The following is a 26,363-nucleotide window of genomic DNA, read 5'->3' on the forward strand; positions in this document are numbered from 1 at the left end:
ATTTTCCCCTCCCCAACTTGAATCTAATCTCCTTGAGGACCAATACTTGGTTTCATTCATATTTGTACTCTCTACTATCCTCTTGTGTAGCCCTATTCTTTACATGTAAGTTCTTAATGAATGAACTGTTATATCTGCTCTCCCATTTGCCACAACAAATTGTACTTTTTCCCAACTCATGTTTCAAATGAATGTATTCAAATCAAATGCAGAGTCTAACTTTGCATGCATCAATTATTTTGATTGTCATTTATAGATCCATTATTCATTTATTTGCCTTAGATTATGAATGCAAAGGTAACAGAAACTATTGTCCCAGAGGTCTGTGCAATTATCTTTGTAAATTCTCCAGCTTAGAGCCCTTTATAGGTAAGTGCCTGCTAAATGTGGCTGGATGATGGTGAAACCCCAACCCTTCTTTTGCCTATTTGGATTTTATATCCTTGCAGGAGACAGTTTTATTACTTTTGGAACAATTACTTATGAAAGAGGAAAATTGGCCTCTCATAGAGAATGGAACAGGTACTGACTGCACCAGTAGAGTCCAGGAAGCTAAGAGGATCAGCCTTGAGGAGCAAACAAATTTCTGTCTCTGGTGGAATTTTTCTTGGGTTGGAATCAAGGCAGGCAGACTAGGGGAAATGTGAGTGGGTGGAGGCAGGGCTATGAAGCTTCCACTTTGGCTGTAAATTAATAGGGCTTTTCTGCTCCTAGGTCTCTGGGTCCAGCACCTTTCAATTTGAAACACCACTAAATAAAACCAGTGCATCAGGGTTTTTTCCCCCTAAAATTGACTAGCAGTTTTACAAGCCTATTGTTCTACTAATGCTTCCTGCTGATTATTTATTTATATATATATTTCTTTAAATCCAGTCATTCTTCCAGACAGAAAACATCCTGAGAGTCATCAGCAAAACTGTAATAGGTTTCACTTATTTTTCTCCACCTTTCTACTTACCATTAAATCACTGCAGAGAGATGTTGTATACCTAGCTTAAAATAAATATATTTTGTAGTACAACCAAGAGATATGCCACTTGATGGGAAAAGATAGTTGAAGTCACAGATCTCCTGTAATACCCAGAATTGTCCCTCCATTTACAACCAGTTTCCAAACTGTGCTCAAACATGTATAAACCCCAGGAAATGTCATACTTTAAGCTAAGCTAAGTCCTTTTCACCTCACTACACAGATTACTGACAATACAGGTCGGCTCTATGCAGTATTTTACATAAAAATGGCCACACATCAAGGCCCAGATGTTTATACAATTCTCTACCATTACCTCCTATTTGAGGGTGACAATATCAACATAAAGAAAGAGAAAGTAATGATGTAAATGAATAGAATAAGAGGTGTTCTATGCTGGGTTCTTGTAGAAAACTAATGATAACTTTAGAATGTAGAAACTATTCCTTTGGAAAGGAATTAAGACCTCTAAATTGTCTTTTCCTTAACTGTGCAGCACGAACCTTCCCCCACTAACCTTCCACACCATTCACATGTAATTTTGCACAAACAAGTTTGAGTCTCAGTTTAAAAAAATGTTTTGGGGGCTGGCATCCAGCTAGTGTATTTTTCCTTACGGAGAGGGACCAGAAAAGATACACGTTTTGATTAATATAGAGGCTTCTTAGAGGAGTCAGAAGTTGAGCGAAGTCTAAAAGAAGGAATTTTGGGCTGGAGAGGAGCACCCCAACCACTCTTTTTTTTTTTTTTTTTTTTTGGTACACGGGCCTCTCACTGTTGTGGCCTCTCCTGTTGCGGAGCACAGGCTCTGGACGTGCAGGGTCAGCGGCCATGGCCCATGGGCCCAGCCGCTTCGCGACATATGGGATTTTCCTGAACCGGGGCACGAACCCGTGTCCCCTGCCTTGGCAGGCGGACTCTCAACCACTAGCGCCAACAGGGCAAGCCCCACCCAAACCCTTTTTAAAGACGCTTTCTGTTACAGAATTAAACAAGGAAGCATCTTGTTTTGAATCCAGTTTTGTCATTGACTTATTGTATGAATTTAGGCCTAAACCCTTCCCATCTCTGTACAGTTTTCTCATCTTTTCAATTATCTGGTTGAAGTAGACCATGATCTATAGGAGCACGGAGCTCAGTGGAATGAAAAGAATTAGGTTTTGTACACTCTAACACTCACTAGCTGTTGCAGCTTTTGGAAAATTGGTTCATCTTTCTAAGCCTTAGTTTCCTCATCTATAAAACAGGGAACATCAGTTCCCAGCTTACCTTATAATGTTGTGATAATTTGGTAAAATAACAGAAAGATAGGTTTGTCTATTAAAAAATGCTATACACATGTGAGGTAAATGAAAGTTGACTAGAACAAGAGATATCTAGAAATGTGGAAAGGAGTCGGGGCAAAGATAAAAGCAATTTGGTATGGAAAAAGAAGAAAGAAATGAAGGGAAAGAAAATGGGAAATAACGAGGGAATTTCAGCGGAGGTAAACGCTGTAACAGGAAGCGCAATTGGGCAGGAACACTGCGGGGGGGCCGCAGGGCGCCTGGGTCACGTTGCTGGGGGAGCCATTTGGGCAGTGCACGGCGGTTGGGCGCCGGCGCTATTTGGCTGTGACGCTCAACTCAGGTTTCTATCGCCCTATCCCTTAGGGCTCATCTAAGACCTAAGATGGCGGCGTTTCCATGGCGTGTAAGCGCTGCAGGCGTACCAGATATGGAAAGGCGGCCAAAGGACGAATCTACTAAGGAGTGTCCAAGAACTCGCCGATATTTGTGTTGTGGTGAGTGCTGAACCTCACATCGGGTAAAAGAGTGACCGTTAGCAAGGTTACACACTTCGGGATCGCGTGGCCTGCCTGAGTGGGGGAGGAGCCGGCCTGCATTTCATCTTTCTCTCTCTCCTCTCTTCAAAATATCGGAGAATAATTTCTCTCTCCTTAATCACCTTACTGTCACGGATGAGGATGGGTGGTTGCACAAACTAGGTCCTAGGAGCGATCCTGGGTCGTTTTCCTCTTTGTTTTACTTTTTTAAATGGGTTTTTATTGACACCATGACGCCCTAAAATGAAAGATTCTGTCTCCCTCGAGCGCTTTCAGGAACTGCCTAACCTGTTAGGCCTACCCGTCCTTAATTCCTTCGGGCTGCCTTTCATGTGCAAACTTAGTAGCTTTGATAAACCAGTCAGTTTGTAACATATTCATTGTGGGCTAGATTAAAATTTTTTTTTCTATGCCCTTTATATATACCCCAAATAAGGACTTTTGGGCATATAATACTTAACATTTGTTCTGGAAGCATGTCAGAGGTAGAGGTGTGTGTGTGTGTTTGTGTGTGTGTGTATAGATAATATTTGTGGAAGTTGCTACGTTATTTTGTGGATTGTTAGTTTGATTACTCACTGAGTAAGAAAAGAGCTAAATTTCCCGTGTTCAGATCTCTTGGTGAAAATAAATTTATGTTAAGCATAATATCATAACATGTTTACTATATGGGGAAGACAGTAAAACTGAATTTGATCTATTAAATGCTTATGTGGTTAAAAGAAATTGCACTCAAGAAATGCCCATATCTCACGCATACATTGCTGGAGAGTATGAATTGCTGTAACCTTTTGAAAAAATAATCTGCCAGTGTTTAGGGAAATAAAAAATACAGGTACCACTTGACTAAATACTGGAACCTAATAGTCTGACTTTTAAGAATACATCCTACAGAAATAAATGTACCATTGTATAAGGACATATGAACAAGGATGCCTTTGTAGCTTTGTGTTTGTGACAGGTAACTGGAAACAGCCTGTATATCCATCAATAGGAGGATGTTTGAATAAATTGTGGGACATTTGTATTATGAAATATTTTGAAGCTGTGGAAACAGATTTACCTCTTTACACTCTTTTGATTTAGAGAATGCTATAATGTATTATATTATGTGAGGAAAGTAAGTTGTAGAATACTCTGTCTAGTATGATTTAGTGTTTTTGTTTTTGGTGGTGATAGTGAGTGGTGAAGGAATGTTAGATTAACTTTCTTTTCTTTGTCTTTTTTGGGGGGCTTTCTATATATGTTATGAAATACTTAAGGCATATACAAACATATAAAGAATAATACAGTGAATCTCTTTTCTCACCAACCAAACATAAAAAATTAAACATTATCATTATAGTTGAAGTCCTCTGTGTACCCATCCCTGATTGCATCTCTCACCTCTTCCCCAGAGGTAACCATTATTTTAAAGTGATTCTTTTTCCCATGCATTTCTGAAACTTTTGTGACATAATGAACTTTTTCTAGCATGGGTTATTTTTTATACATTTTGAAGAGAAAATTTTAAAAGTCAATAAAAAAGATGAATTTTTAAGTGCCTGTTATCTGGGTAACAGTAACAGGGGCCAAGTGAAATTTCTTCTAAACTGAGGACACAGTCTAATTTATTAAAAAACCAAAACCAGGAAACAAGTGTTGGCAAGGAAATAGAGAAATTGGAACTCTCATACATTGTTGCTGGGATATAAAATGGTGCAGCCACTGTGGAAAACAGTTTGACAATTTCTCTATAAGTTAAACATAGAATTACCGTACCTCCTTGCCAACACTTGTTATCTCCTGTTTTTGTTTGTTTGTTTGCTTAATTTTAAAATTACAACCATTCTAGTGTGTTTGAGGTTATATGTCATTGTGGTTTAGATTTGCATTTCCCTAATCACTAATGATTTTGGGCATCTTCACGTACTTGTTGGCCATTTGTATATTTTCTTTGCAGAGATGTCTATTCAAGCCCTTTGCCCGTTTTTAAATTTGGGTGTTTGTTGTTGAGTTATACTTTATATATTACGGATAGTAGACTGATCATATATATAATTTGCAAATTTTTCCCCATTCTGTATACGTTTTTTACACGTTCTTGGTAATGTCCTTTGGTGTACAGATTTTTAAAGTCTGAAGTCCACTTAGTCTATTTTTTTTTCTTTTGTTGCTTGTACTTTTGGTGTCAAATCTAAGAATTCTTTGCCAAATTCAAGGTCATGAAGATTTATCCCTATTTATTCTTCTAAGTGTTCTATGGTTTTAGCTCTTATATTTATGTCATAGATCCATTTTAAGTTAATTTTTATATGTGATATGAGGTCCAACTTCGTTCTTTTACATGTGCATAGCCAATTGTCCCAGCACCATATGTTGAAGAGACTGTTCATTCCCCCATTGAATGGTCTTGGCACCCTTGTTGAAATCAGTTGGCCATAGATGTATGGGTTTGTTTTTGGTCTTTCAGACCCCACCTGTTTCTATCCTTATTCCAGTGCCACTTTTTTTTTTTTTTTTTTTTTTTTGCGGTACACGGGCCCCTCACCGCTGTGGCCTCTCCCGCCGCGGAGCACAGTCTCTGGATGCGCAGGCCCAGCAGCCATGGCCCACGGGCCCAGCCGCCCCGTGGCATGTGGGATCCTCCTGGACCAGGGCATGAACCCACGGACCCTCAACCGCTGCGCCACCAGGGAAGCCCTCAGTGCCACTCTTTTGATTGATGTAGATTGTGCTAATTTTTAAAATTGAGAAGTGTCAGTCCTCCAACTTTGTTCTTTTTTAATATTGTTTTGGCTATTCAGGGCCTCTTGCAATTCCATATGAATTTTAGAATCAGCCTGTCCATTTGTTTTTAAATCATATAGAAAAAAATAAGAGTTACAAACCAAAAGTACAATAATACTGGCTTTTATATTTACCTATGTAGTTACCTTTACCCATGTTCTTTAGTTTTTCATATACTTTTGAGTTACTGTCTACTATCCTTTCATTTTAGCCTGAAGAACTCCCTTTGGCAATTCTTGTAGGGTAAGTCTGTTAGCAGTGAACTCCCTAAGCTTTTGTTTATCTGAGAATGTCTTAATTTTTCCTTCAGTTCTCTTTTGACAGATTTATTGAAGTATAATTCATAGCATACAATCACCCATAGCATACAATCACCCATTTAAAGTATACAATTCAATAGTTTTTAGTATATGTGCAACCATCACCACAGTCAACTTTAGAACATTTTCATCACTCCAAGAGGAAGTCCATATGCTTTAGCCATAAACCCATACCCCCTTCAACCCCACCTGCCCATCCCTAGGTAACCACCAATCTACTTTTTATCTCTATAATTTCCCAGTTTTGAGCATTTCATATGAATAGAATCATATAATAAATGGCCTTTTGTGATTGGCTTTTTTCACTTAGCATAATGCTTCAAAGTTCATCCATGTTGTAGCATGTATCAGTACTTCATCCCATTTATGGCTGAATAATGTTCCATTCATAGTATGGATATACTACATTTTGTTTATCTGTTCATCCATCTGTGGACATTTGGGTTGTTTCCACCTTTAGGCTATCAAGAATAATTCTGCTAAAACGTTTGTGTACAAGTTTCTGTGTAGATACATGTTTTCATTTTTCTAGGTGTATACTTAAGAGTGTTATTGCTGGATCATTTGTTAACTCTGTGTTTAATAGTTTGAGACACTGTCAGACTTTTTTCCAAAGTGGCTGCATCATTTTACACTCATACCGGCAGTATGAGGGCTCTAACTTGTCCACATTCTCACCAACACTTGTCATTATCTGACTTTATCCAATTCTGGCCATCCTAGAGGGTGTGAAGTGGTATCTCATTGTAGTCTCCTTTCCCACAAGGTTAGTTCCCTGATGTTGCTCCTTGGGGAGGTGCAATTTGAATATACCCACCACCACCCTAGGATGATGGGTTTTGTTAGAGCTGACTGTCTCTGACCACACCCAGCAGCCACCCTCCACTTACTGTGAACTGATTGTTTAATTGTTTTCCATAATGCCCTAGGGCATAAACTATTCTGAAAACTAAGTCAGTCAAATAGTGGGTCATTTGAAGAAATAGTTGCTGAAGTTAGTGTTTGATATTTGTTCTGGCTGTAGGAGGGTTCCTCCCATTTGCCTTATTGCCCAGTTCTCACCTGCAAACTAGCTGACCTACAGTTTAGCCTATATTTTGAATCTTCTCCCAATTGCCTTTCTTTACAACCTCACTGTTTTTTCAGGGCTCCTCTAGGCTTGACTTTCTCCATGGTCTTGCAAATTAAGTCAGTTCAGTTCCTTTGAGAAGAGAATAGGTGCTCCGTTTTAATGTCTGCTTCTTCCCTCAAGCAAAAGCTCTGAGTCTGGTCTCTGGAGGTGGGGGTACGGACAATGGCAAGTTTCTCTCTGAGAGACAATTCTGCTCGGTTAGCTGAGCGCTTAGTGGAGGGGAGGGTGCCACCAGAGGTCCTCTCAGTTTGCCTTTCTCTCACAGCCCAGGGCAAGGATGTTCAGGGTCCCAGTAGTCTCCATGTACCACACCCAATTAGAGTCTACATTCCACCACCTGGGGTTAGGTGGCAGAAGGGAACCTGTTCCTCTAAACCACACTTGCTCAGGACTCAGCCCTAGCAACAGGCAGCTGGTGGCTGGATGGGAAACTCCAATGTCCTGTTCTTCCAGGGAAGAAAGCTCTCTAAATGGGACTGGGGGAGGGTGGAGAGGGAGCCCTGTGTTCTTGGCTTCAGGAGTCTTGAGTAGTCTCCCGTTCCTTGAGCTGGGATGGGAGAAGAAGGGTGGAAGGGAGAAAGTAGGCTTGGTTCAAATACCGTAGGCTTACCTTTCTTAGTGAATTTTAAAAGATGTTCTTGAATAGATGTTTCTTCATTTGTTGTTTGTCCTTAGAACCATTTCCAGAGGCTTTAAATGGTTGGGTTTCTTTTTTTAACAGTTTTCGTCAGTTTCAGCGGGGAGCAGGACAGTCAAGCTCCTCACGCTGTCATGCCATAAGTTGATTTCTTGCCCTTCTTTGTGAAAGATTGTTTTGTCAGAAATAGATTTGTTGATTCAGAGCTTTTTTTTTCTTTCTGGCTTCTTTTTTACTTTATTTATTATTATTATTTTTTTATTGGGGTTTAGCTGTTTTACAATGTTGTGTTAGTTTCTACTGTACAGTGAAGTGGAGTTCCCTGTGTTATACAGCAGGTTCTCATTAGTTATCTGTTTTATACATACTAGTGTATATATGTCAATCCCAATTCATCCCACCGCCCCCCTCCCCTCCTTGGTGTTTGGTGTCCATACATTTGTTCTCTACATCTGTGTCTCTTATTTCTGCCTTGAAAACTGGTTCATCTGTACCATTCAGAACTTTTTTTTTTGTTCCAGCATTTAAAATATGTCATTCCACTGCCTCTGGCCTTCATGGTTTCTGATGATGAGTTACTTCTATTTTCTTGCTTTTTTTTTTTGCTGCATCGGGTCTTAGTTGCGGCATGCGGGGTCTTTGTTGAGGCGTGCAGGATCTTTCGTTGTGGCGCGCGGGCTTCTCTCTAGTTGTGGTGTGTGGGTTTTCGCTCTCTAGTTGTGGCTCACGGGCTCCAGGGCACGTGGGCTCTATAGTTGTGGCGCGCAGGCTCCAGAGTGTGTGGGCTCTGTAGTTGTGGCACGTGGGCTCGCTTGTTGAGGCACGTGAGCTCAGTAGTTGTGGTGTGTGGGCTTAGTTGCCCCATGGCATGTGGGATCTTAGTTCCCCGACCAGGGATCGAACCCATGTCCCCTGCGTTGGAAGGCGGATTCTTTCCCACTGGGCCACCAGGAAAGTCCAAAAAGAGAATCTTAAAAGCAAGAAAGGAGGGACTTCCAATGCAGGGGACATGTGTTCGATCCCTGGTCCGAGAAGATCCCACATGCCATGGAGCAACTAAGCCCATGCACCACAACTACTGAGCCCACGCACCACAACTACAGAAGCCTGCATGCCTAGAGCCTGTGCTCCGCAACAAGAGAAGCAACCACAATGAGAAGCCTGTGCAACGCAGTGAAGAGTAGCTTCCGCTCGCCACAACTAGAGAAAGCCGGCGTGCAGCAATGAAGACCCAGTACAGCCAAAAATAAATAAATAAATGCATAAATTAAGAAAAAATGGGGGCTTCACTGGTGGCGCAGTGGTTGAGAATCCACCTGCCAATGCAGGGGACACGGATTTGAGCCCTGGTCTGGGAAGATCCCACATGCAGCAGAGCAACTAAGCCCGTGTGCCACAACTACTGAGCCTGCGTTCTAGAGCCTGTGCGCCACAACTACGGAAGCCTGTGTGCCTATAACCTGTGCTCCGCAACAAGAGAAGCCACCGCAGTGAGAAGCCCGCGCACCACAGTGAAGAGTAGCTCCTGCTCTCAGTAACTAGAGAAAGCCTGCACACAGCCGTGAAGACCCAATGCAGCCAAAAATAAATTAAAAAAAAAAAAAAGATTCTCTCTTTTTCTTGGGTTTCAAAATTTTGATTATACTACAGCTCAGTGTGGATCTTTTTTGAGTTTCTTCTATTTGGGATTCATTGAATTTCTTATGCTATGTAGATTGGGCATTCTTTCATCAAATATTCTTTTTTTGTAATTACCCTTTATTCATATTTGAAAACTGAATGGAAGGCATAGGGAATATTGCTTCCTTAGTTTTGGTCTGCATTATGGATAGCAAAATAGTATACAAAATATAATTTGGGGACCTGTGAAGAATATTGAAGGATTGGAGAGAACAGCTTTCATTAGAATAAATAAAGAGATTTCTGTTACCTTTTCACAGATTGATAGATTGAAGACAAAGATAACTGATATTTGGAGATCACTGAGAAAATTGAGAGGGGTCAGGCTGGGCCCGTCTTTCAATAAAGAAGTCTCGTGGCCCTCTGGCTTGTGCTTCTGAATTGTATTGATATGTCTTATACCTTATAATGAACACCTGAGTTGTACAGAGATGAGAGAGGTTACAACTGCAGATCCCAAGTTATATATGAAGCCTGTTTAGTCCTGCAGGATTCTGAGCATTGCTTCAAGGTTCTCTGTCATTTTAATAAAAATAGATCTACCACTTCTATTTATTTAGTATTTGGTACATAGGACGTACTTTACTCATCAACTCATTGGAACTTAAAAGTTCTAAATAAGTGTTGCTTAAAAGTTCTGAATAATTGTTAAACCATTTCACAGATGAGGAACTTGAGGTTTATATGGGGACTGATCCACCCATAGTCATGGTTGAATATTGACAGCTCAAGGATATTGTTTGCTTTATGATGTATCTGTAGGTGTATTTGAAATGGATGGGGAAGACAGTTTTGTTAATATGTTCTCAAAATTTATAACCTGTCTGGAAGTGAGAATTATGACTTGATTTGAACATTTCCAGGTTATTTTACACCATACCTCATGTGATATTTCTTTTCAGTAAATGTTGTTGTTCAGAATGTGTATATATCCCTGATTATGTCTAAAGGGCACTTGGAAAGTCAGCAGAGAGACACATATGCCTGAAACACCAAACTCTATACATATAGTCCCCTTCTCCAGCGCTGTCATGTCAACTACCCTCCCTTGGAACTTCTCCGGGAAGCTCTCTTGGAAGCAGAGTATCCATGATGTTTTAGAAAGCAGTGACCGGGGCTTCCCTGGTGGCGCGGTGGTTGAGAGTCGCCTGCCGATGCAGGGGACACGGGTTCGTGCCCCGGTCGGGAAGATCCCACATGCTGTGGAGTGACTAGGCCCATGAGCCATGGCTGCTGAGCCTGTGCGTCCGGAGCCTGTGCTCCGCAACGGGAGAGGCCACAGCAGTGAGAGGCCCGCGTACCGCAAAAAAAAAAAAAAAAAAAAAAAAGGAAAATTTAAATTAAAAAATAAAAGTTCTATATGCATATAGTAGAGTTGTGTAGTTTTATAAGTTTGTTTTTAAAAACCCCATGTCTTATTTCCCTTACTCCTTAATTTTCCATTCTCAAAGGTAACTAAATCACTTTGAACTTTGATTTTTCTGTTACTTAGATCCATATATCTAAATAATATGCTAGTATACCTTTTGTTTTCTTTTCTTTTTTTTTTTTTTTTTTGCGGTAGGCGGGCCTCTCACTGTTGTGGCCTTTCCCGTTGCGGAGCACAGGCTCCGGACGTGCAGGCTCAGCGGCCATGGCTCACGGGCCTAGCCGCTCCGCGGCATGTGGGATCTTCCCGGACTGGGGCACGAACCTGTGTCCCCTGCATTGGCAGGCAGACTCCCAACCACTGCGCCATCAGGGAAGCCCTAGTATAGCTTTTTTATTTTTAAGTTTTAGCCATTATCTATTGATTGTCCATCCTAGATGATGAGGATTTAACTCTCCTTCGTATATATACCTTTCTCACCCCCACCCTGAATTCAGGTATGTTATATACATACTCACTGATGGTCCTTTCCGTTATCTTAATATATCATGAGTTTGATTTTCTCACTATGTAGTGTCTGGTTTTTAAAATTTTTATTTAGGTTTTTTGAAGTGTAATTTAAATAATGTAAAATTCACTTTCTTTAGTTTACAGTTCTATGAGTTTTCACATTCCATAGTATAGACATCACTACAGTCAAAATATGGAATTGTTTCGTAACCTAAAACGTTTGCCGTATGCTCTTTTGAAGTCAGCCCATTCCTTCATCCTCTAATAATTCCAATACTGTTTTGTTGAATATATGTATGGGTTTATTTCTACATACCCTGTTCTGTTCCACTGAGCCACATGTCAGTCATTTTGCTGATACTGCATAATAAGTCTTGAAGTAAACCTTGAAAACAGGTGGTATGAGTGCTCCAGCTTTAACCTTTTTTTTCTTTTTTCTCAAATATTCTGGTTTCTTGGTTTTTCTACAACTGCCCTAAAAATCCTCTCTGCTCTGCCAGTTCATACTTCTTTCCCCTTTAGCCTCTGGCAACCATTGATCTTTTTACTGTCTCCATGGTTTTGTCTATTCCAGAATCTTAGATGTTGGAATCATACAATATGTAACCTCTTCATATTAGCTTCTTTCACTTAATAATATGCATTTAAGGTTCCTGCTTATCTTTTCATGGTTTGATAGCTCATTTCTTTTTAGCACTGAATAAGATTCCATTGTCTTATTCATTCATTCACTTACAAAGGGGCATCTTGGTTGCTTCCAAGTTTTGGCAATTAATGAATAAAACTGCTACAGACATCTGTGTGCAGGTTTTTGTGAGTATAAGTTTTCAACTCCTTTGGGTAAATACCAAGAAATGTGATTGCTGGATCATATTGTAAGAGTATGCTTAGTTTTGTAAAAGTCTACCAAACTCTTTTGCAAAGTGGCTGTATCATTTTACATTCCCACTAGCAGTGAATGAAAGTTGCTGTTGCTCTACATCCTTGCTAGCATTTGGTGTTATCAGTGTTCTGGATTTTGATCATTCTGATAGGTATATAGTGGTTTCTCATCATTAATTTAATTTGCATTTCCCTAATGACAAATGATGTGGAACATCTTTTTATATGCTTATTTGCCATCTGTATATCTTTGGTGAGGTGTGTCTGTTCGGGCATTTGCCCATTTTTAAAATTGGGTTGTTTCCTTATTGTTGAGTTTTAAGCATATTTGTATATTTTGGATGACAATCTTTTATCATATGTGTCTTTTATAAATATTTTCCTTCAGTCTGTATCTTCTCTCTTTTTGTGACAGTGTCTTTTGCAGAGCAGAAGTTTTTAATTTTAACGATGTCCAACTTACCAATTATTTTTGCATGAATCTTACCTGTGGTATTGTATCTAGGAGGTCATCACCATACCCAAGATCATCTAGATTCTCTCGTATGTTATCTTCTAAGAATTTCATAGTTTTGTATTTTACATTTATGTCTGTGATCCATTTTGAGTTAATTTTTGTAAAGGGTGTAAAGTCTGTGTCTAGATTCATTTTATTGCATGTGGGTGTCCAATTGTTCCATCACCATTTGTTGATTAAGACTGTCTTTTTTTTTCCCTATTATATTGTCTTTGCTTCTTTGTCAAAGATCAGTTGACTGTATTTATGGGGGTCTGTTTCTGGGCTTATGCTCTGTATTCTGTTCTACTGACCTGTTTGTCTATTCTTTCATCAATAGTACAGTGTCTTGATTACTATAGCTTTATAGTAAGTCTTGAAGTCAGAGAGTATCAGTCCCATGATGTTTTTCTTCAGTATTGTGCTGGCTGTTCTGGAATTTTGCCTCTCCATATAAAACTTAGAATCGGTTTTTGATATCCACAAAATAATTTGCTGGGATTTTAATTAGGATTGCATTGAGTCTATTGATTGAGTTTGGAAGAACTGACATGTTGACAGTATTTACTCTTCCTCTCCGTGAACATGGAATATATCTCTGCTTATTTAGTTATTTAATTTCTGTCATCAGAGTTTTGTAGTTTTCCTCATATAGATCTTGTACATATTTAGATTTATATCATCATTTTGGGAGGTGCAAATGTAAATAGTAGTATGTTTTTAACTTCAAATTCCACTTGTTTATTGCTGGTATATAGGAAAGCAGTTGACTTTTGTATATTCACCTTGTATCCTGCAACCTTGGTATAATTATTAGTTCCAAGTTTTTTTTGTTTTTGTTTTGGGGGGTCAATTCTTTAGGATTTTCTACAATGGTTGGGCATGTTATCTCTGAACAGAGACAGTTATATTTCTTCCTTCCCAATCTGTATTCCGTTTACTTCCTTTTCTTTATGTTTTCTTGCATTAACTAGGACTGTCAGTGCATTGTTGAAAAGGAATGGTGAGAGGAGCCATCTTTGCTGCCTTCTTGATCATTGTGTGAATTCTTCTAGTTTCTGACATTAACTATGTTAGTTGTATTCTTTTTGGTAGATGCTCTTTATCAAGTTGAGGAAGTTCCCCTATGTTCCTAGTTTGCTGAGAGTTTTTAGCATGAATGGGTTATTGGATTTTGTCAGATGCTTTTTCTGCATCTATTGATATGATCATGTGATTTTTCTTCTTTAGTTATTGATGCAGTGGTTAACATTTATTGATTTTCTAGTTGAACTAGCCTTGCATACTTGGAATAAACCCCACTTTGTCATGGTGTATAATTTGTTTCTTATATTGTTGGATTCAGATTGCTAATTTGTTGAGGATTTGTGTATCTATGTTAATGAGAGGTATTGGTGTATAGTTTTCTTGTAATGTCTTTGGTTTTGGTATCAGGGTAATGTTGGCCTCATAGAATTGAGGAAGTACTCCCTCTGCTTCTGTCTTCTGGAAAATATTGTAGAGAATTGTTAAAATATCTTAAATATTTGCTAGAATTCACTAGTGAACCCATCTGTGCTTGGTGCTTTCTGTTTTGGAAGATTATTAATTATTGATTCCATTTCTTTAATAGATATAGTCCTAATGAGATTGTCTGTTTCTCATTGTATGAGTTTTGGTAAATTGTTTCTTTCAAGAAATTGATCTATTTCATTTAGATTATCAAGTTTGTAGGCATAGTTACTCATAGTATTCCTCTATTATCCTTTTAATGTCCATGGAGTCTATACTGCCCCCTCATTCATTTCTGATATTAGTAATTTGTGTCTTCTCTTTGTTTAATTCATAGTTATCCTTGCTAGAGGCTTTTTGATTTTATTGCTATTTTGAAAGAATCAGCTTTAGGTTTTACTGATTTTGTCTATTTGCTGTTTTTAATTTGACTTCTGCTGTGGTTTTATTTTTTTTTTTTTTCAGCTTAATTTTGATTTAATTTGCTCTTCTTTTCTAGTTTCCTAAGGTGGAAGCTTAAGTTTTTGATTTGACTTTTATTCTCTTCTGATATATGTGTTCAATGTATAAATTTCCCTTTAAGCACTGCTTTCATTGTGTCCTGCAACTTTTGGCAAGTTGTATTTTCATTTAGCTCAAAATTTATTTTAAATTCTCTTGAGATTTCTTCTTTGATCCATGTGCTAGTTAGAAGTGTGTTATTTAAAATGCAAGTATTTCAGAATTTCCCAGTTATCTTTTTGTTGTTGATCTAGTTTAATTCCACTGTAATCTGAGAACATACAGACCTCAGGAGGGCTCTTCTATCTGTCTCTTTCTCTGGTCTCTGGTAAACTTCTAACTGGTGTTCCTTTAGTTTGTTGCTCTCGTGTAGTTACCAGTGTCCTCTTAATTGTTTACCACCAAAATTTCTGTTCTTTTTGGGAGTAGTTTTAGGATTGAACTTTCCCCAGTGTGTTCCAGATTAAGTTGGTTCCCTTGGGGATACCTCTGAGCTCTCTGTTATTACAGCCTACCTTTGCCCCTTGGCAAAACCTCTGCACTGCTGATCTGGAGCTGAGGGTAGAGGAAGTGGCTCGCATTTCTCAGAGTGACACCGCTTCTTAGTGAGCAGGGTTGCTGACCTAGGGTAGTAGCCTCTGGTTTTCCTAAGTGACTATGTCACCCTCAGGTTAAGTCTTCCCTTTGTGCTGTATCTCTGGAGAAGCTCTCTTCCCATTTTATTGTCCCACTCTTATCTGCAAAAATATCTTCTAAAAATCCACAAAAAGAGGTTGCTGAGATTTTGATTGGGATGGCTTTGAATCTATAGATGAGATTGGGGAGATTTAATATCTTACTGAATCTTCTGATTCATAGACATGGTATTTTTCCTATTTAGATCTTCTTTGGTTATTTCATTAATATTTTGTTGTTTCTAGCATATAGATGCTGCTTTGTTAGATTTATATATAAGAACTTAATTTTGGGGGATGTTATTATAAATTGAATTATTTTTATTGTTTAATTTCAAGCTCCAATTATTTGTAACTCTGTATAAGAATATGGTTGACTTTTGTTTATTGACCTTATATTCTGCAACCTTGCTAAACTCACTTTTTAGTTATAAGCGTTTTTTTTTTTTTTTTTTGGTAGATTGAGATTTTCCAGATGGACAATTATGTATTCTGCAAATAAAGGCCTTTAAAATTTATTTCTTCCCAACATGTGTGCCTTATAATTTTTTTTCTTGCTTTATTGAACTGGTAGGCCTTCCAATACAGTGTTGAGTAGGGTAGAGAGGGAGGGCATACTTTCCTTCTTTCCAGTATCTGTTACCTATAGGTCTTATATAGGTGCTCTGTATTAGGTTAAGCACTTCCCATTCTGTTTATAGTTTTGTGAGAGTTTTTACCATGAAAGTATGAATTTTTCAAGTTCCTTTTTCTAAATCTATTGAGATGACTGTGTGGTCTTTCTTATTTAAATTGTTGATATGGAATTTCATTGATTTTTGAATGTGGAACTAACCTTATATTCCTTAGATGAACTTGATTGTAATACAGTTTTTAAAATATTACTGGATTTGATTTGCTAACACTTTGTGGCAATTTTTACATCTATTATATTCATTAGATATATTGATTTGTAATTTTCTGGTAGTGTTTCTCTCTGGATTTGTGAGCAGGATAATACCGGTTTCATATTTGGACCATGTTCACTACTTTTCTTTTTAATGGAATTGATTGTATAGAATTGGTATTATTTCTTCCTTGATTGTTTGGTAGAATTTACCAGTGAAACCATCTAGGCTTGCAGTTTTCAGCTTTAGTAGGTTAGTAACATCCCAGTCCAATTTATTTAAAAGATATAGGGCTATTTGGGTTTTCTTGAGCAAGTTTTGGTAGTTAGTCTACGTCTTTTAAATAATTATTCCATTTCATGTAATTTATCAAGTTCATAAGCATAAAGTTGTTTGTAGTATTCCTTCATTTTCCTCTTGAAGTCTTTGGCATTATTTGTGATACTGATGATTTATAGTTTCTTTCTCTTCTGTGGGTTTTTGTTGTTGTTTGCTTGCTTTGGTCAGCCAACCCTAGGCACAGTTGAAAATCCATGTATAACTAACTTATAGACGGACTGTCTATATCCACAGGTCCTCCATATCTGTGGATTCAACCAACCGTGGATCATGTAGTATTGTAGTATTTACTATTGAGAAAAAAAAAAAAAAACTTTGTATAAGTGGAGCCATGCAGTTCAAACCTGTGTTGTTCAGTGTTTTCAATGTACCAAGTTTTGGTTTTATTGATTTTCTTGGTTTTTTTTTGTTTTGATATCTGTTCTAGATCTTCTTATTTCCTTCCTTTTGCTTGCTTTATTTGCTCTTCTTTCTCTAGTTTCTTTAATGCAAGCTTCGGTTACTGATTTTAGGTCTTTATTATTTTCCAATATAGTTATTTAGTGCTATAAATTTCCCCATTAGCACTGCTTTAGCTGCATCCCACAGATTTTGATGTATTATATTTTCTTTGTCTTTTAGTTCAGTGTCTTTAATTTTAATTTCCCTTTAGACTTTCTCTTTGATCTCTGCTATTTAGACATTTGTTGTTTACTTTTCAGTTATTTGGGAATTTTCCAGATATCTCTGTTATTGATTTCTAGTTTAATTTTATATTTTAGAGTGCACTTTATATTATTATTTTTTAAACTCAGTGAGATTTGTTTTATAGACCAGAACATGATCTGTCTTGGTAGTGTTACACATGTGTATTTTAGAAGAATATGTATTTTATTGTTATTGTTTGGTGTGTTCTATAATTATATCAAGTTGGTTGATAGTGTTGTTCATGCCTTCCATATTTGTTCTGGTTTTCTGACTGTATTATTAACTTTTTAGAGAGCAGTGTTGAAATCTCAAACTACTTTTGAATTTGCCTATATATCCTTTCACATCTATGATTTATTTATTTCACATCTATATATCCTTTCACACCTATGATTTATTATTAACTTTTTAGAGAGCAGTGTTGAAATCTCGAACTACTTTTGAATTTGCCTATATGTCCTTTCACATCTATGATTTATTTATTTCACATCTATATATCCTTTCACACCTATGATTTATTATTAACTTTTTAGAGAGCAGTGTTGAAATCTCGAACTACTTTTGAATTTGCCTATATGTCCTTTCACATCTATGATTTATTTATTTCACATCTATATATCCTTTCACACCTATGATTTATTATTAACTTTTTAGAGAGCAGTGTTGAAATCTCGAACTATTTTTGAATTTGCCTATATGTCTTTTCACATCTATGGTTTATTGTCTTCTGTATTTTGAGAATCTGTTGTCAGGTGCATATGCATATGGGATTATTATATCTTTTGGGGGCTGTCACCCCTTTATCTTTTCATAATGTTCCTCTTTATTCTCTGATAATCCTTCTTGTTCTGTTGTTTGATTCAAATTAGTATAGATTCTCATCTTTTTTCTTTGGTTAGTATTTCATGCTATGTCTTTCTTCATGTTTTACTTTTAATGTTTTTGTATATGTAAAGTTTGTGTGGCTGTGTGTTTCACAGTAAGTAGGTTGGTGGTTGGGTTTTTAGGTCAAATAGTTAGAGTAAATAGATAGGTGGGTTGGCTTGTGTTTTATCCCATATGACAATGTCTGTCTTCTTTTGGTGTTGTTTAGACCATTCCAATTTTAAAAATCAACTGTTTTTCAGATAAAACTTACATACCATTTAATTTGCTCATTTAAAGTATACAATTAAATAATTTTTAGTAAATTTAATGAGTTCTGCAACCATTACCATAATCCCGTTTTATAACATTTTCACTATCCCGGTAACATCCCTCATACTAGTTTACATTTAATCTCCATTTCCACCTTTAACCCCAGGCAAACACTAATCTACTTTTGCTTCTACAGATTTGCCTTTTCTGGATCTTTCATACAATTGGAATCATATAACTTGTAGTCTTTGTGTTTGATTTCTTTTACATAGGTTAATTATTTTGAAGTATTTCATTCAGTATCTCATTTGTTTGCACATAATGTTCAGTTGTATGAGTATACCAGTTTTTGTTTCTGTATTAAACACTTGAGAGTTTGGGTTGTTTCTGTTTTATTGGCTATTATAAATTATGCTTCTGTGAACGTTCACATGGAAATCTTTGTGTGAGTATGTTTTCATTTCTCTTATGTGTAAATTGTAGGATCATTTGGTAATTTATGTTTAACTTTCTAAGAAATTTCCAAATTCTCTTTCAAAGTAACTTTAGCATACTATATTCCCACCAGCAATGTAGGAGGGTTAATGATTTTTACATTTCTGTCTACATGTTACTGCATTCTATTGGAGTAAAATTGCATCTCATTGTGGTTTCAATTTGCATTTCCTTAATGACTAATGAATTAGGGAATTTTTCCTGTTTTTTTTTTTTTTTTTTTTGTCTGCGCCCTGTGGCTTGCAGGATATTAGTTCCCGGATCAGGGATTGAACCCACACACTCGGCAGTGAAAGCGTGGAGTCCTAACCACTGCACCGCCAGGAAATTCCCTCCATGTTTTTTTATTAGCTTTTCATATATCTGTTTTGATGAAATGTCTATTTAAATATTTTGTCTGATTTTTAAGTGGATGTTTGCCTTCTCATTATTGAGTTATAACAGCTTTTGGTGTATTCTGGACACGAGTCTCTTACCAGATACATGATTGGCAAGTACAGTTGACCCTTGAACAGTGCAAGAGTTAGGAGCACCAATCCTCCAGGCAGTCAAAAATCCACATATTAAACTTTTGACTCCTCAAGAACTTAACCAGAAGACTTACCAATAAAATAAATAGTTGATTAACACATGTCTTATGTGATATATGTATTATATACTGTATTTTTATAATAAAGTAAGCTAGAGAAAAGAAAATGTTACTAGGAAAATCATAAGAAAAATACATTTACAGTACTCTACTGGATTTATCGAGATCATAAGCTTATGTCATCTGTTTACTAGATGTCTATCAGTACCTCCATCAGTATTATATGATACAAAGCATGTAGATGTTATACATATTACTAACACTAGATACCAGAAATGAAAAGATAATGTGAAAAAAGAAATTAACATATAGTTACAGATGTAATCATTTACGCATTGACAATGAAGAAGCAGCAATATGATTGCATTATGGTAGCCTAGTGTAATCAATATGATAGCCTATACAATACTGAATGAAGTGTTATAAAAATTTTATGGCATATAGTATTACAGTCATATTCATTATACAGTATTTTTTTCATAATACAGTATTGGAAACATCGTTGCATTAAAAAAAACACCTGTGATGACAAACTGATGCACAGTTTCTCTAATTACAAGAGAGAGGTATTCCGTACGGTGATGTAGTTCTTTAAAAGCAGAGTTAGAAAACAGTAAGAAAAGTAACCCCAAAATCTAGAACTAATAAGCAAGGATAAGAAGGATGCAGGATACATTTAGAATATACAAAAGTCAATTATTTTCTTTTTTCTCTTTTTTCCTTTAAACCTTGTTTTGTTTTTTTAATTCTATTTTTTTAATATATAGCATGTTCTTATTAGTTATTTTATATATATTAGTGTATATGTGTCAATCCCAAGCTCCCAATTCATCCCACCACCACCATCACCACCCCTGCTTTTCCCCCTTGGCATCTATACATTTGTTCTCTACATCTGTGTCTCTAGCCTTGTAAACCAGTTGATCTGTACCATTTTTCTAGATTCCACATACATGCATTAATATACAATATTTGTTTTACTCTTTCTGACTTACTTCACTCTGTATGGCAGTCTCTAGGTCCATCCACGTCTCTACAAATGACCCAATTTTGTTCTTTTTTATGGCTGAGTAACATTCCATTGTATATATATACCACATCTTCTTTATCCATTCATCTGTCGATGGGCATTTAGGTTGCTTCCATGACCTGGCTATTGTAAATAGTGCTGCAGTGAACATTGGGGTGCATGTGTCTTTTTTTTTTTTTTTTTGCGATATGCGGGCCTCTCACTGTTGTGGCCTCTCCCGCCGCGGAGCACAGGCTCCAGACGCGCAGGCTCAGCGGCCATGGCTCACGGGTCCAGCCACTCCATGGCATGTGGGATCTTCCCGGACCGGGGCACGAACCCGCGTCCCCTGCATCGGCAGGCGGACTCTCAACCACTGCGCCACCAGGGAAGCCCACATGTGTCTTTTTGAATTATGGCTTTCTCTGGGTATATGCCCAGGCGTGGGATTGCTGGGTCATATGGTAATTCTATTTTTAGTTTTTTAAGGAACCTCCATACTGTTCTCCATAGTGGCTGTATCAATTTACATTCCCCCCAACGGTGCAGGAGGGTTCCCTATTCTCCACATGCTCTCCAGCATTTGTTGTTTGTAGATTTTCTGATGATGTCCATTCTAACTGGTGTGAGGTGATACCTCATTGTAGTTTTGATTTGCATTTCTCTAATAATTAGTTATGTTGAGCAGCTTTTCATGTGCCTCTTACAATTATTTTCTTATATGCCAGCAATGAACAATTGGAATTCGTAATAAAAAAAAAATACCATTTCCAGTTGCACCAAACGAAAATGAAGTACTTAGGTGTAAATTTAACAAAATAAGTACAGGGTCTGTTGATGAAAAATATGTACAGGGTCTGTTGAGGTCAAAGAAGATCTAAATAAATGGAGAGATACTTTCTGTTCATGGATTGGAAAGCTCAAGATTGTTAAAATGTCAAATTTTCCTACCTTGAGCTGTAGATTCAATGCAATTTACATCAAAATTCCACCAGAATATTTTGTCGATATTCATAAGCTGATTCTAAACCTTTTATGGAAAGGCAAATTATCTATAACAAGTAACAGTGCAGAAGAAGCACAGAGTTGGAGGGCTTATACCACTTGGTTTCAAGACTTACTGTAAAGCTATAGTTATGACAACAGCATGCTACTGGTAAAAGGATAGGCATATAGATCAATGGAACAGAATAGAGTTGAGAAACAACCCATACAAATATAGCAAACTAACCTTTGACAAAGGCAGAAAGGCTGTACAATGGTAAAAGGATAGTCTTTTCAACAAATGGTGCTAGAACAATTGTATGTCCACAGGTTAAAAAGTGAACCTATTTTGAGGCCCTCACCCTTCACAAAAATGAACTGAAAGTGGAACACAGACCTAAGTAGAAAATGGAAAACCGTAAGACTTCTAAAAGAAAATACGGGAGAATATGTGAATTCGGGTTTGGTGATGAGTTTTAGATATGACATCAAAAAAGAAATTGATAAGTAGGACTTTATTAAAATTAAAAATGTTTGCTCTGGAATTCCCTGGTGGTCCAGTGGTTAGGACTTGCACTTCCACTGCACGGGGCCTGGGTTCGATCCCTGGTCAGGGAACTAAGATCCCATAAGCCGTGCAGCGTGTCCCAAAAATTTAAAAAAATGTTTGCGCTCATAAAACACTGTCAAGAGAATGAAAAGACAAAAACCATAGACTAGGAGAAAATTTTGCAAACCCCATATCTAATAAAGGACTTTAATATACAAAGAGCTCTTAAAACTCAACAATAAGAAAACAAAAAAAACAATTAAAAATTGGCCAGAAGATCTGAACAAACACCTCACCAAAGAAAATACAGAGATGACAAATGAGCAAATGAAAAGATGCTCATTTGCAATTAGAGAAATTAAATGAAAAAAAAAAGATATCCCTATACCCATAATAGAATGATTAAAAAAATTTTAAACCTATAAATACCAATTGCTGGCAAGAGGAAACTCATTTTTAGTGTATTTTTTAGTTTATTTTAAAATTGTTGCTCAAGAGATTATAATATGCATATTAACTTGAAATCATCTACTTCAGATTAATACTAAGTTATGTCCAACATTGTATGGAATCTTCCAATAATTCTTTTTTTGCACGCTCTCTCCTTTGTGCTGTAGCCATACAAATGAGGCCTTTACATGTTGTAACCCAACAATGCTGTTTTATACTTGTTTTGTATTTGTATCTTTTATGCACTTCTCATTTTTTTTTAGCATCTTTATTGGAGTATAGTTGCTCCACAATGGTGTGTTAGTTTCTGCTTTATAACAAAGTGAATCAGTTATACATATACATATGTTCCCGTATCTCTTCCCTCTTGTGTTTCCCTCCCTCCCACCCTCCCTATCCCACCCCTCTGGGTGGTCACAAAGCACTGAGCTGATCTCCTTGTATGCATTTCTCTTTTAAATCATTTTAGAAGAAAAGGGTAAAAAATATATTCTATCATTTATATTTACCCATGTAATAAGTTTTCCTGGCCCTGTTTATTTCTTTGTATGGATTTGAGTTAGTCATTATTTTAAACAGACTTTACCTTTTTAGTGGAGTTTTAGGTTCATAGGAAAATTGAAAACAAGGTACAGAGATTTACCATATACCCCTTCCCCTACACATGCAATGTTTCCCCCATTATCAACATTTCCCACCAAAGTGGTACTTTTGCTACAACTGATGAACCTACATTAACACATCATCATCCAGGGACTTCCCTGGTCACACAGTGGTTAAGAATCTGCTTGCCAACGCAGGAGACACAGGTTCAAGCCCTGGTCCAGGAAGATCCCACGTGCCATGGAGCAACTAAGCCTGTGCACACAACTACTGAGCCTGTGCTCTAGAGTCTGTGAGCCACAACTATTGAGCCTACGTGCCACAAGTACTGAAGCCTGTGCACCTAGGGCCCATGCTCCACAACAAGAGAAACCTCCGCCATGAGAAGCCCGTGCACTGCAATGAAGAGTAGTAGCCCTCACTCGCCACAACTAGAGAAAGCCCGTGTGTAGCAATGAAGACTGAATGCAGCCAAAAATAAATAAATAATAAATTTATTAGGAAAAAAACCACATCATCATCCAAATCCATAGTTTACATTGGGATTCAGTGTACTGTTGTACATTATATGGGTTTGCACAAACTTATAATGACAATACATCCAAGATTAAACTACTATACAGAATCTCTGCCCTAAAAATCCACTGTACTTTCCCTGTTTATCTCTCCCATCCCCTAACCTCTGGCCACCACTGATCTTTTTACTGTCTCTATAGTTTTGTCTTGAATGATGGTTTTTTTCCCTTAGTTTTCCACCTTACTTTGGAGTTTCTGTCAACCTATGTTCGAGTTTCCTGATTAGTCATTTGTGTTGAGTCTACTTATGAGTCCATTAAAGGCATTCTTTGGGCTTCCCTGGTGGCTCAGTGGTTGAGAGTCCGCCTGCTGATGCAGGGGACATGGGTTCGTGCCCCGGTCCAGGAAGATCCCACATGCCGCGGAGTGGCTGGGCCCATGAGCCATGGCCGCTGAGCCTGCGTGTCCGGAGCCTGTGCGCCACAACGGAAGAGGCCACAACAGTGAGAGGCCCGTGTACTGCAAAAACAAACAAAAACAAATAAGCAAAAGGCATTCTTCATTTCTGCGTTTTAAATTTCTACCATTTTTATATGATTCCTTCTTATAGTTTCTATCTGTCTTCTGACATTACCTATGTGATCTCGTCTGTTGCCTACGTTTCAAACGTATTATCCTAGTTATTTAAAATTCTCTGTTAGTTCCCACATCTCATATCTGAGTCTGGTTTTGAAGATTGCACTTTTTCAGACTGTTTTTTATCACTTTATTTTTGTTTACATTATAATTTTTGTTGATAGACGTTATATAAGATAGTAGATGCTGAAGTATATATTTTTTATTCTTTGAGAAAAACATACCTTTCTTTTGTCTAGGCTATTAATGTGGAATTTTGTATCCAATTAGTGAGAATTGGGTTGGTTTTGAAGCTTGTTACTATGGTTTCCCTCAGTGCACCAGAGATTTTGAACCATGTAATGATACTTTGTTTTCATGTCCCTGCTTGGCTTTGGGTTTCTTTCTTTGCAATGCTTCCCAGAGAGGGTCTGTCTCCTTCAGTTTTCCCCTGTGTATTATTTTAATTTTAAGCCGGCACTGTGATTCTGGGTCTTAGAGTATGGCCTTCACAAGTCTTCTTGCACCTTCATATTTAATGCTGTTCCCAGCTTGTATTCCTGTTCCTCCTCCAGGGCTAAAGCTTTGTTTTTTCTCCCTTACCCAGATGTATTTGGTTTCCACCACTGGGTTTCCCCACGTTGTGCATTTAGGCTTTTGTTCCTTAGGGGAGATAGTCCTGGTATTAATTTTTGTCTGCCCTCTATTCCTCTACCCAGTTCTTCAGGCCACAAGTTTTAGTGATCTTACTTTGAGATTAAGTACTTTTTCTTTGGTAAGAGAGATAGGAGAGATGCTTCTGGGCAGGATTTCAGCCATAGTTGCTGCTCCCCTTCCCCAGATAGCACAGAGGGAATCTTTCTCTCTGATCTTCCTTGTGGCCATCTGTTGATAAAACTGCAGGCCAGTACAGCCTGACCCTTGTTTTTGAAACCTTGAGGGGCTTCTCCTTCTTGTGGAATCCCGTACTTGGCCATTAGCAGTTTATTATAATTTTTAGTTTAATATTCCTACCTGCTTTTATATGACTTTCTGTGGCATTCGTTCCAGTAATCAATTGCTCATTCTATCTTTCCCTGTAGGCACCTTCCTTTCTCTAAATTTCTTTATAATTCTTTGCCACAATGGCTTAACTTCTGAGGTCAAGAAAATCAAGTTGTCAAGATTTTGTCTTCTCTTAAGGAACATAGTGATGCTTTTTCTAACTTCCTACATGTCTGAGCTTTGTTGTCTTTGTTAATTTTGTTTGTTGATGTTTTTCATTTTTTTCTTTTGCATTATTTGACCATTTTTTTTAGTATTGCATTTTAAAGTTCTTTTTTAAACTTTTGGTTGCATCTCTTAAATTTGCTTTGCTGTTGTGGTTGCTGTAGGGATTACACTATACATACCTAGCAATCACCTAACAGTTTGTATAGATTTTATGTTTTACCACTTCAAGTAAAACACAGAAGCCTTAACATTCATATAGATCTCTTTATACTCCCCCAGTGGTTTTTTTAATAGTTGCCATGTGTCTTACATTTATATATTTTGAAGGCCCACCAGACTGTGTTATGATTCCTTTCGTATTTTAGAGTCTTACATATTTTAAAGAATTTAGGAGGAGAAAAATAATCTGTTAGTTATTTACCAGTTCCATTGTTCTTCCTTCATTCCTAAAGATCCTAGCTCCCTCTGGACATTATTTACCTTCAAGAGTAAATAGCTCTCTATCATTTCATCTCAATGCTGCTTGAGATGAATTCTCTTCATTTTCTTGCATCTAAGGATGTGTTCATTTCACCTTCATTCCTAAAGGACGTTTTCACTGGATAAAGAGGTGTTAGATAATGAAACCATTATTTACTTCTTCTTTCAGCACTTTAAATAAAGATGTTTTTCTACTATGTCCTCCATCGTTTCTGAAGAGAAATTTGCAGTTGTTTGAATCATTGTTTCCCCATAAGGAATGTGTTGTTTTTTGTAGCTGCTTGGAAATTTTTTCTTTATTTTTTAGCAGTTTGACTAATATTTTTGGGTGTGTTTTTCTTTCGGTTTATCTTGTTTGGGTTTGCTGAGGTGGTTGAATATGTGGATTTATCTTTCATCAAATTTGGAAAGTTTTTGGCTGATATTCCTATGAACATTATTTGCCTGCACAATATTTATCTCTTTCTGGCATTCTGAAGACTTGTATGCTAGGCATTTTTATAGTGCCCTATAGGTCCTGAGTGTATGTTTTGTTTCAACCTTTTTTGTTGTTG

The 26,363-nt window shown here is 37.3% G+C and overlaps 1 long non-coding RNA gene across 2 annotated transcripts in view; it reads left to right on the forward strand.

Annotated features, from left to right (window-relative positions):
* The first annotated feature begins 2,635 nt into the window (after positions 1-2,635).
* LOC116748070 overlaps positions 2,636-26,363 on the forward strand; it is a 61,052-nt gene continuing 37,324 nt past the window's right edge. For both annotated transcript variants that reach the window (XR_004348164.1, XR_004348163.1), the window contains exon 1: positions 2,636-2,753. This is a non-coding gene — a long non-coding RNA (uncharacterized LOC116748070). The remainder of the gene's footprint in view (positions 2,754-26,363) is intronic.

The sequence above is a fragment of the Phocoena sinus genome, chromosome X (assembly GCF_008692025.1).
Source record: "Phocoena sinus isolate mPhoSin1 chromosome X, mPhoSin1.pri, whole genome shotgun sequence".
Lineage (NCBI taxonomy): Eukaryota > Metazoa > Chordata > Mammalia > Artiodactyla > Phocoenidae > Phocoena > Phocoena sinus.